Here is an 18849-nt window from a genome sequence, read left to right as displayed (position 1 = left end):
AGCCTATTACTAATAGACAATAGTCATAGCAAGAACGACATCAATTTTGTTAATTACCTATAACTAATCTAAATATTGGATTTTTTTGTTAAAAAAAAGTTGAAATTACATAATTATATGTACCTACCTATATGAATGTATTATATTGAAGCTCCAATAATTTGTTTATTGTTGTTAAACAGAGTTCTCTGCCTTTTATATAAAGTTACAGATTTGCATCCCATGTAGTTTTAATTGCAATGGTTCAATTATATATAAATTCAGTTAGGTGTATTACAATAAAGAAAAATAATATTATAATATGTTTACATATTTTTATATAATGAAAACAATTAAAAATATATTATTATATCATGGAACAATATTTTATATTATAGTATAAAGAAATTGAGGTACCTCTAATAATTGGGTACCTATTAATATATGATTATAGTTTATAGGCTATATACTAAAGATGAGATACTTGCATTGTTTGAAGTTGTAATATTTTATGTATTTGGTTTATTATTATATAAAATTAATTATGAAATATAAATAGGTACTGATTTGACATAATATTTTTGGAAAGAAAATTATAATTGTATCAGTATTGATAATGATAGAGCCAAGATTTCCAATATGTTATTACCTCTAGTTTCCATCCTTTCAGTCGGTTGTATCTTTTTATTTTTTAACAATAAGGTATTTTGCAAATGGCAAAATATTGTAAAAACTCTTTTCCTTTTCAAATAATATCTAGTTAAATAAAAACAAAAATAGGTATTTTTTTGATTTAAATAATAATGGTGTGGAACGACTGTAACACTTGTATTTTTTTTTAATTTATTGACCTAAAGGGGGATCTTCAAATTTTTACACTTTAACCACTGTTGAATGTTGATGTATCATAAGTTAGAGCAAGGACTTTCATGCACTAAAAAATCATTAAATATGCATTTAAAAACATGCACTTTTGCATCAAAAAATATGTACTTTAAACCCAAAAATTTCAAAATATGCAAAAATATGCACTAAAAATTTTGAGCCTTTGGTCACAAACATTATGAAATGTGTTGTGTACTTACTCAACATACGAAAAAGTTAACTAGAAAAATGTGTGAATGCATGAAAGTCCTTGCTCTAATCATAACATTATTAAATTACTTACTTTATTTATGGTTAATGGTAACATGTTACTTTAAAATTAAATAATATATTTAACTTATTATTATTTAACTAGTTTAGAGAATAATAAATGATAATTTTAATTTTTAATAATAATAATACTCATTATAGAAAAAAGTATGTTTGTCATCATAGTAGTTTCCAAAAAAGAGACAAAGTAATTTAAACTCTGTAGATGATATTAAGCAGTAAAGATAGATAAGTATAGAGTAAATACTCGAATAAATATTAGTACTTAATAATATTAGTACTTAGTAGTTACACTTTTTTATATTATTATTATTATATATATTATATTAGTTTCAGTTCATAATACTTTATACATTTATTTTTAAAATGAAATTGTCTAGTACTAATTTTTAAGATAATATAAAATACAAAAAAACTATCCTACAAAAATTAATAACTTTTCATAATGATGGTAATTATTATAAAAAATGTATAAGGTTAGTACATAAAAACTATTACTATAAGTCATTAGTAGTTAGTACTATTATATATCATAATTTGTAACTGAAACTGTTCTGAATTTAATTTTACTTAATGTACAATATTACAATTAATAATTTTCACTGAGAAAATATTTCATTTTAATAGTTTAAGTAAATAAAAAAACATTAAAGTAGATAATTTGTATCTTAATTATATTAATGTCCACGTCCATGTGACTTTGCATTTGGGAGGTTATTTTTAATATTGTGTCCTAGATTTCTCTTTCTTTTATTTATTAATTTTTCCTGTTTTGCTGACCGCCCAACTGGAAAACGTTTACTACCTCTTGTTAATGTTAATGAATGCCTAGAAATTGTGGTAGGTTGAACTTTAATTGTAGTTCCAGATCTTCTACGAAGTGGTACAGATGCCCCTCCAGCAGTGTGTAAAAATGATTCCCACATTCCTTCTGATATATTTTTTTTTAAACGACATTCAATCATCTTTAGACCCGCCGTAGAAGAATTATATTTCTCATCTAAATTTGTCATTAAAGAAATAATATTTTTCATTGATACAAAATTAATAAATAAAGTCTTGTCATAATAAATTGGAGCCTGTGACTATACATTAAATTTGCATTTGCAATATTTTTTATTGAGTAGACATCAATTATAAAATATGATGTATAATTTAGTTACTTCTTTGAATATTTGCATCCTTCTTAAAATCTTTTAAGTAAATGTACGTACTTTTTGTAATTTTTCCCCCTCTAAACCCACCCCACCCGCGCCACCCCAAAAATATAAAAAAAATTAGCCCTGGATCCACCACTGTTGGTAGAATGGAGTATTATTTTCAAGTGCTCATAAAAAACTTGTTAAAAAAAAAACTCATTAAAACATATTTAAAATATTTTGCATATCATTTATCTTATAAACTTCAAACTAATTTTGAAAAATTGTTTACTTTTTTTGGTGTTTTCTTGTTTTTAGCAACTTGTTCATTTTTTTCTTTTGTAAATGAATATCATTCTTGTTTTGACATAATGCGTTGTGATATATTTGGATAATATTTGACTGTGTATTGAGCAACCAACCTTTGTTAAAAATGTTGTTTATATATTTCTTCAATAACTACAAATCGTTGGTGACACGGTAATACAACGCATCTCGATTTTGGCTATTGTTCAGGAAAGACTGATAACTGATTTATTCAAACACCAACCATGATTACCAACATATTTTAGTATTATTATTTAGCAAGGCTGGGCATTAACGAGTTAAAAAGTTAAAGTTAAGTTGAAAAGTTAATTTTATTTTAACTTTTTAACTTAATTAGTTACTTTTGGCTTTTCATTAGCTTAACTGTTAAAATACTAAATTTCTTTCTTAATTAACAAGTTAATTTTTCATTTTAAGAAGTATGTTAAGTTAATTTATTTTGTTTTTAATTTTATAATATTTCAATATTTCAGTCTATTTCTTTTTCATATCAAAAAATATGAATCGTAAATTGTTTAAAGTTAAAAATGTATATCATTCGAATCTAACTTATATGGAAATACTGTATGAACACTATGAAGTATTAACACTATATATCCTATAATTTAGTTTTGGATTGGAAAAAATAAAGTACGCTTGCGTTGTATAAACAAATTAACTTTTTTTTTACTTAATAAAAAGTTAACAAAAAGTCTGTATTAACTTTTAACCTAACTGAGTTAACCTATAGTTGAATTAACATTTTACTTTTAACTTTTTGTTATTAATACATATTAACTTAACTTAACTGAGTTAAAATTTAAGCATTAACTTGCCCAGCCTTGTTATTTAGTATTATCCAACACACGCTTTATAATCATAGTATTTCACATTGAAAAGTCGTTACAGCATTGATATTTAAGATACGTGTTATTGCATTGTATTTTTTTAGATACGTTTTATTGATACAGCTTACTGAAATTTCAATATATTTAGATACGTGGTATTTTATGAAAACCTTTTTATTTTAAATTATTATTATTACTTCGTATAAAAACATTATTATAAACATTTAATAACGGCTATTAATAACAGTCTCATTTTTTATTAATACAATTAAAAATACTCTAAATTATACATTGGTTTACTTTACTAATAATAACAAAATTAATATTAAAAATAATGCCACTTTTGTTAATAATTAAAAATTGTGATTAAAACTTAAACATTTTTCTTTCTTAGATTAAATAACTATTAATAACAAAATTAATATTAAAAATAACAGCCTCTTATGTTATTAATTTAAATTTGTGATTACAAATACAAAAAAAATATCATACTTTGATTTTCTTTCTTAGATGTAATGTAGTCTCGTGTGTCAACCCATCATAAAAAGTATGTGTATCACTTGGCAAATATGGTTTTAAAAGTTGAAGATCATTCTAATTTGAGTGTCAACAATATTGAACTTGAGTATAATTTTGGATACTCAATGTTTTGATCATTTTGAACTCTAAGTACTTTTTGTGGAATTTCCAAATATTCATTATGAAATGAAAGCTAGTAAAATATTTTTTCTGTTCAACATTGTTAGATGACATTAATTTCAGTAATCAATTCTTCATAACTATTATTCAATTGCACAAATTTACATGATGAAAACAAATCATTGTTAACTAAAATAAAGTGATATTACAATATAAACATTGCCTTATTCTTACCTAATAAAATAATGAATTTTTTTTTTAAAATTCTTACCTGTTTTAGATGCAAACGATTCTAATTGTATTTTTTTTCTGTAATTTATTTTATTAGGAATACTTGCAAGGTTCTCTATTTTTTTAGCTCAATATATGAGATACCATTGCTTAATGTATATTATTTTTAATAGTATTATATTAAATAATATAATTAATTATAGTGTATTAAGTTAAGATTATAAAAATTAAACAACAATAGTATTATAAAAAAACATGGATACTTAATAAAAATTAACGACAACAATTAATAGTATTAATTATAATGCCGAGTCAGGATGTTATAATAATATTAGTCCAAAACCAATAATATTATTTATGAACCATTAATAAAATACGAATTTTGAGATATGTGGTATTAGTGTCAAATTTCAGATACGGTGTATTACAATAACGTCGATAACAGGCGAATTAACCTCTAAATTATTACTGTTGTTTATATAATATGACCACAAAGAGGTTATAAAACTTTTGATACCGAAATCTTATTTTCATCACAAATCGAGATACGTTGTATCACTGTGTCACCAACAAAATTATGTTTGAAAAATAAACAGTGAAAAATGTATATGAAGTTTTTAAATTAAAATGCAACATTACAAACTTGATCTCTTACCGGGACAGCTAGTTATATATATGGACGGTTTTGGTGAGAAAGGGTATAAGTCAAATTATAAAATTTTTCAGGAGACAAAAAAATTTTGATAACTTATACAGTGAAGTAAATATATGAACAATAGCAATTTATATCATTTTATATGTACTTGTTCACACATTATATGACAATTATGAGTATAAAATTAATAAACAGGTGTTTATAGATGACTTATGTCCAATTGCACAAGATATTTTAAAATTTATTGACTTATGTCTTTTATCACATTTGACTTAATTCTTTTATCACGAATAAATTTCAATACTATTTGTGAGATAGGGCATAAGTAACAAGAAATAATATATTCATTTTTTTTATATTATTATCTGTACTTATAAAACAATTAAATAAAAACTAATAGAAATCCTTTTCTCAAGAAAATAAATGTTTTTATTAATTAAATATTACTAACAAAATAGAATAATAAAATATTAACATAAAAACAGATGTAAAAACATTTCGTTTAAAATAACTTTTAACATTTAATATCTTAAAAGTATTAAAAAATAAACTTACAAAGCTTAATGAAATCCTTACTTTAGGAATAACAAAAAATTAAATAAGTTAATAAAAAGTAAAAACATAATAATATTCATTATAATGAAATATGTAATAATATTATTTCATATAAGGTATCATACCTTTTTAATATTTTGATAGTATCAAAAAAAAATATATCTAAGAATTTTTGAGATCCTTATTTTATGAACATAAAAATAATATAGTCATAATAGTAAATACAAATTAAAATAAAAACAATAAATAAAAATGATGCATATTAATAAATTAATATCTCAGTCACTCTCTTCATCTGACACAAGAGGATCATTCAAATTTTCCTTGGTTTTTAATTTTATATAAAAATCATGAAAGAATTCAGGAACAAATCGTAATAATGATAGTAAATCCTTTTTTTTCACTAGTTATAGGTAAATAATCATTATAGGCTTTGGGTATACCAATTGAAAATGAACTGTCAATAGCATTTCTACGAAATATATTTAAACATTCAAATACAGCATCTTTTTTCAATGAAGTCTTGTAATACACCAAATCTTTATCAGACTTTTTGTATCTGAACCACTTGACATTGTAAAGGAATAGCTTTACGTACTCAATTCACGTATTAGTATATAAGTATTATTCTACTCGGAGAGGCAGTTCTCCTTGAGTTGTTATGATGTCCTAGACGTAACCTCATAGTTAGAAACCACATTCTATTTTGGCAAGCTAATCAAGGGGAGCGGCCAACAACAAGTTACGAAGCGGCGGTTGCGAGAATAACAACTTATTGAACCAGCTACATCCACCGCCCCGTCCATGCGCAGGATCCATCAAAGGAACCGACATCATATATAGGAGGGCTGGGAACACAGTAAAGACAGATGTACCTGGACCAGCAACGCAGAAGCGACTTCACGCCACTAGCCATATACAGGACGACGACTACTACTACTATTACCACGACGATACTATACATTTCATATTTGTTCTAATAAAACATTGTATTATAAATCTAATTTGGCTACTATTATTTTCAAATCATCTACATAGTGAATCCCTGAAGGGGCAGCACGTAAAAACATCTCGAAACCGAAACTGTTGTCCAGATACATTTTTTTTTAAATTGATATTTGGATTTTAATAAGCTATTAAAATCCAGAAAATGAGTTTGATTTGTTTCGACAAAACACTAAATTTATCTTTTCCGGCATAGCGAATCAATTGCGCCCAATCGTGAGGATGATTGATTGGAGCAGAGAAACGTTTCTTAGCTTTTTCAATACGAGCATGGTTAGAGTCGCACTCCATTCGCGTATGCCCTGGTACCATGAACTTGTGGTCTATAATTAATATGTTGTCTTGTTGTTCCAAAAAAGCTGAGCACATTGCTATAAATATAGAATTTTTATTTTGGCCTGGACAGCAGTCACTGTACATAACAACATGGGATATATTCGGTGGTAAATTTGTTAAGTAATGGAACACACAAGACCCAATATCGTTAGCACCTCTTTTAGCAATAGTCTCATTCCAAATATGTGAAGTAAGAATATTATGCACTGTTAGGTTAAACGTCCATAGCTGTCGTTTATAGAAGGCCACAGATGATTCCAAGTAGGGAGTTGGAAGGCATTGCTGGAGACCGAATGCAATTACACATTTGTAATCAGTTATTAAACTTGAGTCTTTCCTTTTAGATTCATATGCATTTTCTGCTTCTTCATGGTGCTTATTTCTTTTAACGATCAATTCAGTCTTTTGTTCATCTGTGCATCTATTGTTGGCTATTTGTATATTTGGCTGTCACATTGGGAGCAAGTGTCTTTTTTTTAGATTTTTTTATTTTCAAACCAGATTTTTTAAAATGTTTTTCAAACAATCAACGACTAACAGACTCATTTGTAGTTTTCTTATAATCATCATATGCCAATTACAGAGTGAAATAAGGTGGCAGATATTTTTTGACAGTCTCCTTCCTACAGTAATGGCTTTCATAAGATGGTAGTAGATTGATATGTTTTAAAATAGACTTAACAATTAATGGACTTTTCTTATTTGTTGGTGTTCTTTGACCTCTTTTGTCTGGTGACATTTTTTGAATAGGAGATAAGTGTTTCTGTGTACAAATTTTTTGAATAAATGTTGGCGTTTCTCCAAATATGTTTAAGAAACATAACTTACAAGTGATAATCATTTTATTATCTTTTGGAATGTGATATTAATATGTCATCTGTCTATTTTTTTGTTTTTCTGGAGTGTTTGTTCGCTTTTAACTAACTGCTTTTTTAATAGGTCTTATGAGGTTATATATATATTTTATTCGCCTATCATATGATTTAATTGACCAGTAAATATTGAATAATATTTGTTGTGAGCCCCAATCAATTTTAGTCTTACATTTTAATCTACAGTCAGTTAAAGGTCTAGATAGACGACCATGAATTATCTTTCCTTTATAAGTAATATTTAGTATAATTGCTCTCCACAATTTCTTTTTTCTTTTCTTGTTTGTCTGTAAAGTCTGGTTTTCCCTTTTTGCTGATTTTATTTTTTCTGCTGTTTGTAACATTTTCAACATTCTCGTCACTTTCAAAATGTGGATTGTCAAAAAGTACAGCAGTACACATTTCTATTAATTTAAATTCATTAAGTATCATAATAATTTTTTCTTAAACTACAATTATTAATTTTAACATTAAGTATAAAATATGATTAATACTGGGTTCAAAAACATGCTCTGATGTTCCTAATATTATACTAACATCATCATTATAGTCAGGTGTCTTTTTTATTGCTGGTTCAAAAGTAGTTGAAAATTTAAACGTCAACTACCAATATACACTCTAAAACAGAAATATTTGGAAAAAATGCTAAGCCAACAATGGAGAACATATTACTTAAGATTTTAACAGAGAATACAAACAATAATAATTTAGTTACCAATGTTGGGGATATTAATTACACAGAAGGAGAACAATTATTGCAAGATTTTAAAGAAATAACAGAGCCATTTTGCGATAATATTATGGTAGCAAAAATTCTAGATTTTAGATATTGCGAAGGGAAACCAGAAAATGGACATTTTTTAGTTAAGAAAGCATCTTGTAGTAGTTGTAATAGTAATTTGAGAGCAGATTTTTCAGAATTTAAATTAGCAGGGCATGGTGTAAAAGCAAAAAAACCATATTTACTAAATAATGAAACTAAAACCGCTTCAGGTATTAGACAAGTAATTGGTGCTAGTTTAGAAAAATATAAATCCTATGAAAATCCAGTTTTTATACCTTTTAAAGTTGAATTAGCTGATGTAAAATTAGAAACACTATTACAAAAATTACCAGGAATATTAAAAAATTTAAAAGAATTAGATTTTTATTTATTAGATTTGGATATTACACAAGATTTTGCCGGAATTTTTAACAAAGAAGAAATGAAAAAATATTTGACTCCTAATTTTTCTTTTTCTCTCTCTTCTTTCCCTTCTCTTTTTAAAAAACATTTTTGGATTACAGATATTTTTTCATTATCAACTTCAGTTATTTCTATATAATTTATAGGCAGCATTGGAAAACTAAAGGTGGAAAGAACATATTTTATAACTTTTTCTCGTTTACTAACTTCTTCAGAGAGCTTAATATTAATTCCAGTTAATTTGTTGGTGTTCTTATTTGCCCAATAAACATAATTTAATTTATTTGATGTGATATCTACAATACAACAGCTATTCTCCAAAGTGTTTGTCAGTTTTTCCCACATTATGGATATTGGAACAGAATAAAAAGGAGCTTTAGGAAAATATGATTTATTTTTTTCCAAAATTTTCATACAATGAACTATTGGATCATACTTTTCTTTTGCGTTAAAATACTCGTTAGTATAATTATAAATAGTTACTTCTAATCTCGTAATTCCATTTTTTGAGCTAATTTACTTTCAAAAGTTTCCTTCAATCTCTTGTCTGGACAATCTAAATAATCTATTAAATGATTTCCAAGTTTTTTAATTACACCAGGACTTGTCATTTGACAAATGAATTTATTATAAATTTTTGCTCTAGAATTCTCATTCAACCAGGTCAAACAATCTTTACCCACTGTTTTGTCATTTTCCACAATTATATTTTCTTCTTTAAAATCGGAGAGAGAAAAAGAAAAATTAGGAGTCAAATATTTTTTCATTTCTTCTTTGTTAAAAATTCCGGCAAAATCTTGTGTAATATCCAAATCTAATAAATACAAATCTAATTCTTTTAAATTTTTTAATATTCCTGGTAATTTTTGTAATAGTGTTTCTAATTTTACATCAGCTAATTCAACTTTAAAAGGTATAAAAACTGGATTTTCATAGGATTTATATTTTTCTAAACTAGCACCAATTACTTGTCTAATACCTGAAGCGGTTTTAGTTTCATTATTTAGTAAATATGGTTTTTTTGCTTTTACACCATGCCCTGCTAATTTAAATTCTGAAAAATCTGCTCTCAAATTACTATTACAACTACTACAAGATGCTTTCTTAACTAAAAAATGTCCATTTTCTGGTTTCCCTTCGCAATATCTAAAATCTAGAATTTTTGCTACCATAATATTATCGCAAAATGGCTCTGTTATTTCTTTAAAATCTTGCAATAATTGTTCTCCTTCTGTGTAATTAATATCCCCAACATTGGTAACTAAATTATTATTGTTTGTATTCTCTGTTAAAATCTTAAGTAATATGTTCTCCATTGTTGGCTTAGCATTTTTTCCAAATATTTCTGTTTTAGAGTGTATATTGGTAGTTGACGTTTAAATTTTCAACTACTTTATTAAAACAAATTTCAATTTTATATTTATTTAATATAACGGTATCTAATGTAATATTTTTCAGAAATAAACTAATTAATTAATGTTATAATTTGCTTAATATTCTTACAAGTTTACTAAACTATAGCTTTCAAGTTTTCCAACAATTCTAATTTCGGAGATGTTAAGGTCAACTGGCAACATTTATGACATTTTGTCTACAACTCAAACATTTTCCAACAGCTCAAACAAGTCAACCTCTAAAATCTATGACATTAGTTCTACAACTCAACAGGAATCGACATCTCAACAGAAACAAAATCTCTCTGGAATATTTAAAAAATTGTTTAACTTTTAAAATCCTAAGACAAAATTGTGTATAAAAAATATTGTTTAGGGTAGTTGAAACTAGGTAGTTGAAAGTATGGTTCGACTTTTTTCGTACCTATATGAGAAAAATATTTTTTTAATTATTAATATCATACATTTTGCGAAAAATATTTTAACTATTATTGTATTTAATAAGATTGTGAAAAATATTTCAATTATTATTGCATTTCGATTTTCTGATCTTTTTGCACATAGTTTTCTTTGTGATCTTTTATTGATGTTATATTTATTATTTAATTTCTGATGTTATTCTGAACTTATATAAGTTATTTTATTTCTGATGTTATTCTGAGCTAATATTAATTATTTAATTTCTGATGTTATTCTGAACTAATATTAATTATTTTATTTCTGATGTTATTCTGAACTAATATTAATTATTTTATTTCTGATTTTATTCTGAACTAATATAAGTTATTTTATTTCTGATGTTATTCTGAACTAATATTAATTATTTAATTTCTGATCTTATTCTGAACTAATATTAATTATTTAATTTCTGATGTTATTCTGAACTAATATTAATTATTTAATTTCTGATCTTATTCTGAACTATTATGATAATTATGAAAGTGTACCCAAGTGCCCCATATACTACTCACACGTGCTCAATGTAAATCCTTAAGTAGATTTGATTACTCCCAATACTTAATTAATATTCAAAAATCTTTTAGATTTAGACCTAAAAAAATTTGGTCTTTTATTGAAAATATTAAAAAATCATCTGGTCTTCCGAACACAATGTCTTTCAAAGATATGACAGCAGATAATGGTCAAGAAATTGTTGACTTATTTAGTCAATACTTCTCTTCAGTTTATAAAGATACAGCTCCTACTACTATTAATTTTCAGTCTAATATAGTTCAATCAATTGATTCGTTAAACTCACTTCACATCGAACTCCTAGAAGTTTTCAATGAATTAGATATTCTATCTTACAAAAATGCAATTGGTCCTGATGGACTCTCTCCTATATTTTTATTTAACTGCAGATTTATACTTTCACCACCTATCACGTATCTCTTTAATTTTTGTTTAAATAGTGGCTCATTTCCATCATCTTGGAAATCCACTTATATTAATCCGATTCTTCAAAAAGGTAATAAATCATTTATCTCAAACTACCATCCTATATCAATAATTTCTATTCTCCCAAAAATACTTTCTAAAATAATAAATAACAAGCTTACGCCCATATTTAAACATATTTTAGCACCACAACAACATGGATTTCGCAATAAAAAGTCATGTCTTACTAATTTAATAACTATTAAACATCATATAATAAAATCTTTTTCTAATAATCAACAAACAGATGTTATTTATACAGATTTTGAAAAAGCTTTTGATACAGTAAACCACTCTTTATTAATCAATAAACTGCAGGAAATCGGCTTTGCCAATCCCTTGTTATCATGGTTCAACTCATTCCTAAGTCAAAGAATACAATTTGTCAAATATAAAAATTTTATATCGACACCTATAAACGTAATTTCTGGTGTCCCCCAAGGCGATCACTTTTCCCCTCTCCTATTTAATTTATTTATAAATGATGCTGTATCATCCATTTCACACTCAAACATTTTATTATTTGCCGACGACGCAAAAATTTACAAATCTATTACTTCCCCCGATGATATTAAACTTCTTCAAAGTGATTTAGCTTCATTTAACGAATGGTGCATTTCAAATTTTCAAATAGCCTATCATTAAATATTGACAAATGCCAAATTGTTACTTACTCTAAAAAACACAATCCCTTACATTTTAATTATCATATATGTGACATTAACCTACATCGTTCATCATTATTTAAAGATTTAGGGATCTTATTTGATTCCAAACTATTATTCAATGCTCATGTATCAGCGATTAAAAATAAAGCTTTATCTGTATTTGGTATGATAAAAAGGAACTGCTCAGATTTTCGTGATCCACTTGCTCTCAAATGCCTTTATACCTCACTAGTCCGTTCTTTATTAGAATACGCTCCACTGATTTGGGATCACAACAATGTAGGACATAATGATCAACTTGAAAAAGTTCAAAATAAAGCTCTCAGATTTTTATGTCATAAATGTAATATTCAAAGAATACCTCACTCTGGTTACGATAATATCTTAAATTTGTTAAACTTAGAATCTTTAAATGTACGAAGACACTTATCCTACAACACGTTCCTCACCAAATTGCTAAATAACGAGATTGATGATTCATTTTTATTAAGTCAATTAAATTTCAAAGTTAATAGCCATTACACTCGTAACAATCATTTATTTTATATTCCTCATTCATCTAAAAAGTTTACGTCATACGATCCGATAAATATTTTAATGTCTTCGGGAAATAGTTAATTATTTTAATGAACATTGAATGTATTTTTATTAATATTATCATTTATTATTATTATTATCATTATTATTATTATTATCAATATCATTTATTATCATTATTATATTTACTATTATTTGATATATTAATCTCTTAAATTTTTATTATGTCATATTTTATTATTTTAAATTATATCACATTATTTTTATCTACAAATCATATATTGTGAATTGGACCTTCGTCGTAATGCTCGTAACAATCATTTATTTTATATTCCTCATTTATCCAAAAATTATACGTCATATAACCCCATTAATATCTTAAATAAATAATTAATTATTTTAATAAACACTGAATGTATTTTTATTATTATTATTACTATTATTAATATTATTATTATTAATACTATTATTATTATTACTTTTATTCGATGTGTTAATCTTTTCATTTTTTATTATGTTAATATTTTAATTATATTATATTATTGTTATCTATACAAATATATTGTGAATTGGACTTTTGTCCATATTAATAAATAAATAAATAAATAAATATCAGTTTTATATTTTCTACCCGCAGCAATTATAGTCAAAACAAGAACACAAAAATATTGATTCGAATATTCTATTAAATTGGTATTCTCATACAAAATTAATATCGTAGATAAAAGTAAAAAAGCTTTTTTATAAAATAAATTTCAAAATTGTATAAATTAACAATAATGGGAAAAACGGGACAAAGTTCATCCCTTAAACCTTTGGTGGGACAATTCCGTATAATATGGGACGTATGATAACCTAAGTAATACAGAATTTTCTGAGTTCTTAAAGGTTTTTAATACATTTAATCCATTGCCCTTGCCCTACAAATATTGAAAAGTACGTTTTAAAGCTGTTTACGGATATTGTCAGTTTTAAATTTCTTAATTCTCTTTTCTATAAATATCAATACACTTTTATTTGTTGGGTAAAAAGTGGGAAAATTTAATATAAGGCTCCTGATATAATGTTCTAATAGCAGTTGAAAAAGATTAATAATACATAGTCACAATTTTTTTATAAGCATTTAAAGTTTAAATTTCGATAAAATTTATCAAATTTATAATTTAATATTTATTTTGTAGTTAAAAATTTATAAAATGTTCAACTTTTGTAACTAAGGAATGAAAATTGAAAACAAGGTTTCACGTAAATAGGTTATATATAAATTACTTTATTCACAATAATATCATCAAATATACTTGGTAATACCATGTGCTGACTGACTGTTTTCGCTCAGAATCGTTTTTCTTATACAATTCTTATCATTGAATTCAAATTAAACATAACTTATTACAGTGACCCACTTATAACCTACTGTACACCAGAGCGATTCCCACTTGCCCATCTTTTTTTTACTAATTATTTCATCTACAACCAATAGCAACCATTTACAAACAAAAATGTCTATAGTAAATCTCAAAATACCTGTTTGAGCACCTCTTCGGGTTGAACCTACTGGGTATAATTGTGAATCTAAACCATTGAGAGACTCACTCAAAAACACACAAAAAATGTCCCATTAGTGAAACCCATATTAAAATAAGTAGAGGTGTTTTTGAGATATATAACAATCACAAAAAAGGGGGCTCTATTTTATAATATACCTATCTAGATTATATTATATTAATTGTATTAATATTTAATTATTTTTATTTTATATATTATAGTAGTAATATCATATATGAAATCTCTAACCTAACCCCAAAAACTTGGGGCCTCCGTGAATTGCACACCCCTCACTCAAGATAATTGCGCCACTGTAATATACCTACTTGGTAATCAATTTAATATTTATTATTTTATAATGTTGATGTAGTAGGCATAACATATAAAACCTTAATTATATTATGGAGGATTTGAATTCAACTAGACAACATTTTCCTTTTTATTAATTAAACAGAATCCTGTTTTATAAATTTGTATTTGTCAAATGTGCAATGTGATTCTGCTTAGGACCGGGTTAATTGTATTGTTTTGTGGTAGGTACTTATTCCAAATGGGTCTATTTAATTTTAAACATTTAAATTTTAAACTTTAAAGTCGTACATAGTTTAACTCGTAAATTGTTTAGATTTCAATCAACTGAATTGATTTCATTTTATTGTATTTTGCAAATAATATATATTGTTAAATGAAATATTGAAAACCATGATTTTAAGTTGCAGTATATGGTTGTATTAAACACGTCATATGAATCAAATAAATTGCAGATGTGTAACACAGTTTGTATTTTGTATGTTATCGTGTTTTCTACATGATAGGTACCTACAGAACAATAGCAACAATCCAACAACAAATATTGAATTAAAATATATCTTATAAACGACTATATTGTTTATATGAAATGTTTATTTAGTTTTTCAATATTACAAACACCATATTATATCATACTGCATCTATGTAATACCTATTCAGAACACAATCATATCATATTCCTTGCAAAATAAAGTTTATGCTCGTTCAGTGTAGTGATCTTAACAATAAAAACCATGATTTCATATAAAGTTTTTATGACATTAACTGTTATATTTATAATAAGCTGTAAAGCTGGTAATGTAGAAGGTAATAATTAATATTATATTTGTATTTATATTGAAATATTAAATTGATATTAAGCAGGACACATATTTTCAATATTATAATATAATTTTACACCAAGGTATGTGACTATCAACAAAATAACCATTTATTAATGTTAATATTGACCTATTTAATGTAAAATAAATGTATCAAAAACAAAATGTAAATACTAAGTTTACTGAACTTGAATACAAGTACTTAGTTGGTATGTAAAAGATAAAATGTATATTTTTGTGTAAATTAAAATGTAAACTTAAAATTTACTTTAACATAAAATAATCGATTTTTCTATTTTGGGAAAATCACGTTTTACTATACAATGTTAGTAATATTATTTCATCTTTTAATAAAATTTATGAATTAATTGTATCTACTACATACCGTGTAATAGTTCCATTATTAATTGTATATTTACGTCTTAAATATTATTTTTTGTTATTTTTTTTTCAATATTAAAATGATCATAATTGTTATTTTTTAGACGGTGAAAGTAAGTATACTGATTTTACACGAGTGAAATAAAATAAATGGCACAATTTATTTGTATAAAAAATCACGGGGAATAGGAAGTTCCTATACACGAGAGTAGCAGGTAAACAACTACATACGTTAGTTCCAACACGGTACAATATGATGATTAAAAAATATAATAAAAATTTCATAATGCAAAATTTTTTTTTTTATGAAATTTATTACTATAGCCTAAAAATTTAACATAATCATATTTACACAATCGTAACCACAATTGTCAATTAGTAACAAAAAACCAAAATCAGTAAAAAGTCCACCGAAAAAGAAGAATTCATAAATGAAAAAATTTCAGATTATAGAACGAACTAAATTTTTCAATATAATTATGTTAAGTTTTAAGTTATACAAATAAACCTCATAAAATATAAAATGTCGTAATATGAGATTTTTATTATATTTTTTATTCATCATACCTATCTTTCTTATATATAAAAATCTCGTGTCACAATGTTTGTCCGGGATGAACTCCGAAACTACTGGATCGATCTTGATGAAATTTTTAACATTATGTGTAATTTGGCCCAACTTAAAATATAGGATAGTTTTTATCTCGATTATTGCAATAATTGTGAAAAAGAAAGTTCTAGAATTTTCTAGAAATATCCCCAATGTTCGTGAGTGACGTCGTATAAAATATCCGCTAATGCTTCATTCTAGAAATTTCGATCTTCAAAGGTATGAAAGGCGGGGTTTGATACGATGTATTCATCAGTATTATTTAGTTGTGACCTAGGGGATACCTATGTAAATTAAGTGAAGTGTAAGTGTAGTGAAGTTAAGTGAATATTGAAGACCTTGAACCATTTAATTTAAGTAAGTATACAGTTTTATTTCTTATCCGGCACTTTTGGAGTTAGAAGTTCGCAGTTTTGGCTAAAGATGTTCTGAGTAGAAAATCTGGTATTACACCGGGTACCGAGTACTGGCCGAGTAAAATCTGTTATACTAACCAGGTATCGAGTATATACCGAGTAAAATGTATAGTAATAATCCGGGTATTGAGTATAGACCGAGTAGAAATGTAAATACAAAATGGGTATTATACTACTATCAAAGTACCAAGTATCAACTATATAAACATTAGACAGTAAACACGAGATTTATTTTTGTAATTCGTAGAAGAAAAACATGAATTGTTTATAATCAACTGGCTATTGGAAATCGTTTCAGTTATTCCAATATGTACCAAAATAAATTATAATTTATTACCCTAGAATTTTAGATTTTCCTCGTTATATTAATTGGTATGCATATATTTATAAATAGATTATCAGCGTTTGCATATGAGTCGAGTAAAAATGTAGTATTTCGCCGGGTACCGAGTAAGGGCCAAGTCTTAAATATGATATCGAGTACCCGGCCATCGAGTAATTGCCGGGTACCCGAAACATCTCTAGTTTTGGCGACCACCCATTTTCCCATGTGCTGAACAGCGTTCCGTACTAATTTTACCTCAAAGGGGTACGTGGAAGGGATCTCCAGTGCCGTTGGAGTTGGACATCCGTGGTTTTGGCTACGCCCCTATTTTCCTGTGTGATGAACAGCGTCCCGTAGGAACTTTCATCACAAAGTGTCATGGAAGGGATCTCCGGTTATTTTTGTTTATTGTAAGCCTTCTATTGGTAATGATTGAATAATGAATATAATTTTAGACCTGTAGCTATATGGCTTTGTAAAAATGGTATTCCCAAGACTAATATTTCGACATATTCACATCGTAATATCGACGTGTTAATAATCGTAATTACGTACGCACTTCGAGGGGTCTGCAATCCACCGCAGGTGGATGCCTATCTGAAAACATACTGCATGTCTCTCGAGTAATTATATATTCAAGATGATCGATGAAAATTTTTAAATTTTGAACATCATACACCGAATATTAAATAAACGAATTGAACAAAGTTTGAATTGCATATTATAGAGTTGATACGTATTTTAGGGAACAACGAAGTGAACGGGATCAGCTATAAGATATATACAATTAATGCGTTTTTGAGTCCTTGAACTTAGGTTAGGTTAGCCTAATATTGCCAATGTATTTCACCTGAGGTGACTTTTGCCCGGGCAACGCCGGGTGGGACAGCTAGTTATATTATATTTATTTGCGACAATGCGCTATAACGATTTTTATTATATTTTTTAATCATCATATATTTATATTTTTAATTCGTATATACATATTTAACCTTTTCCGTTGTGTAGGAACTTACATATGTACCTTTATCTATCATAGAGGAACTAATATATGTATTTTTTGTACCTGGTACTTTCGTGTAGGAACTTACATTCGCACAAAACTACAACACAGTTATAATTAATGTAGATACCAAATGATTGTATCCACACCGTGTAATTTAGTTACACGTGTTAACATCATGTATAATTTAATAAAACTATTTTTGATAATTACCTATTCCCAAATTACAATATCATTATTAAGCAGGTAGTTTAATAATTTAAATAAAAAATAATGGTCGTTATATTAGGTACAAAGTCTGGTATTATTTTTACAATCTTTACGAATACGTAATAGTCAAAAATACTCGTATATACCTGTGTGGTTTGTGGTTAGAATAGAACCATAGTAACTGGCACTAACTGCTGCTTATCTTAAAAAGTGATTAAAAGGAGGTAGCGGAGAGCAGCAGTAACCACTATCGCCAACCATTGACTATTTTTTAGAGAGGCATTTTA

The sequence above is a fragment of the Metopolophium dirhodum genome, chromosome 1 (assembly GCF_019925205.1).
Source record: "Metopolophium dirhodum isolate CAU chromosome 1, ASM1992520v1, whole genome shotgun sequence".
NCBI lineage: Eukaryota > Metazoa > Arthropoda > Insecta > Hemiptera > Aphididae > Metopolophium > Metopolophium dirhodum.
The sequence above is the reverse complement of the archived record's forward strand: the minus strand, read 5'-3'. Positions refer to the sequence as shown.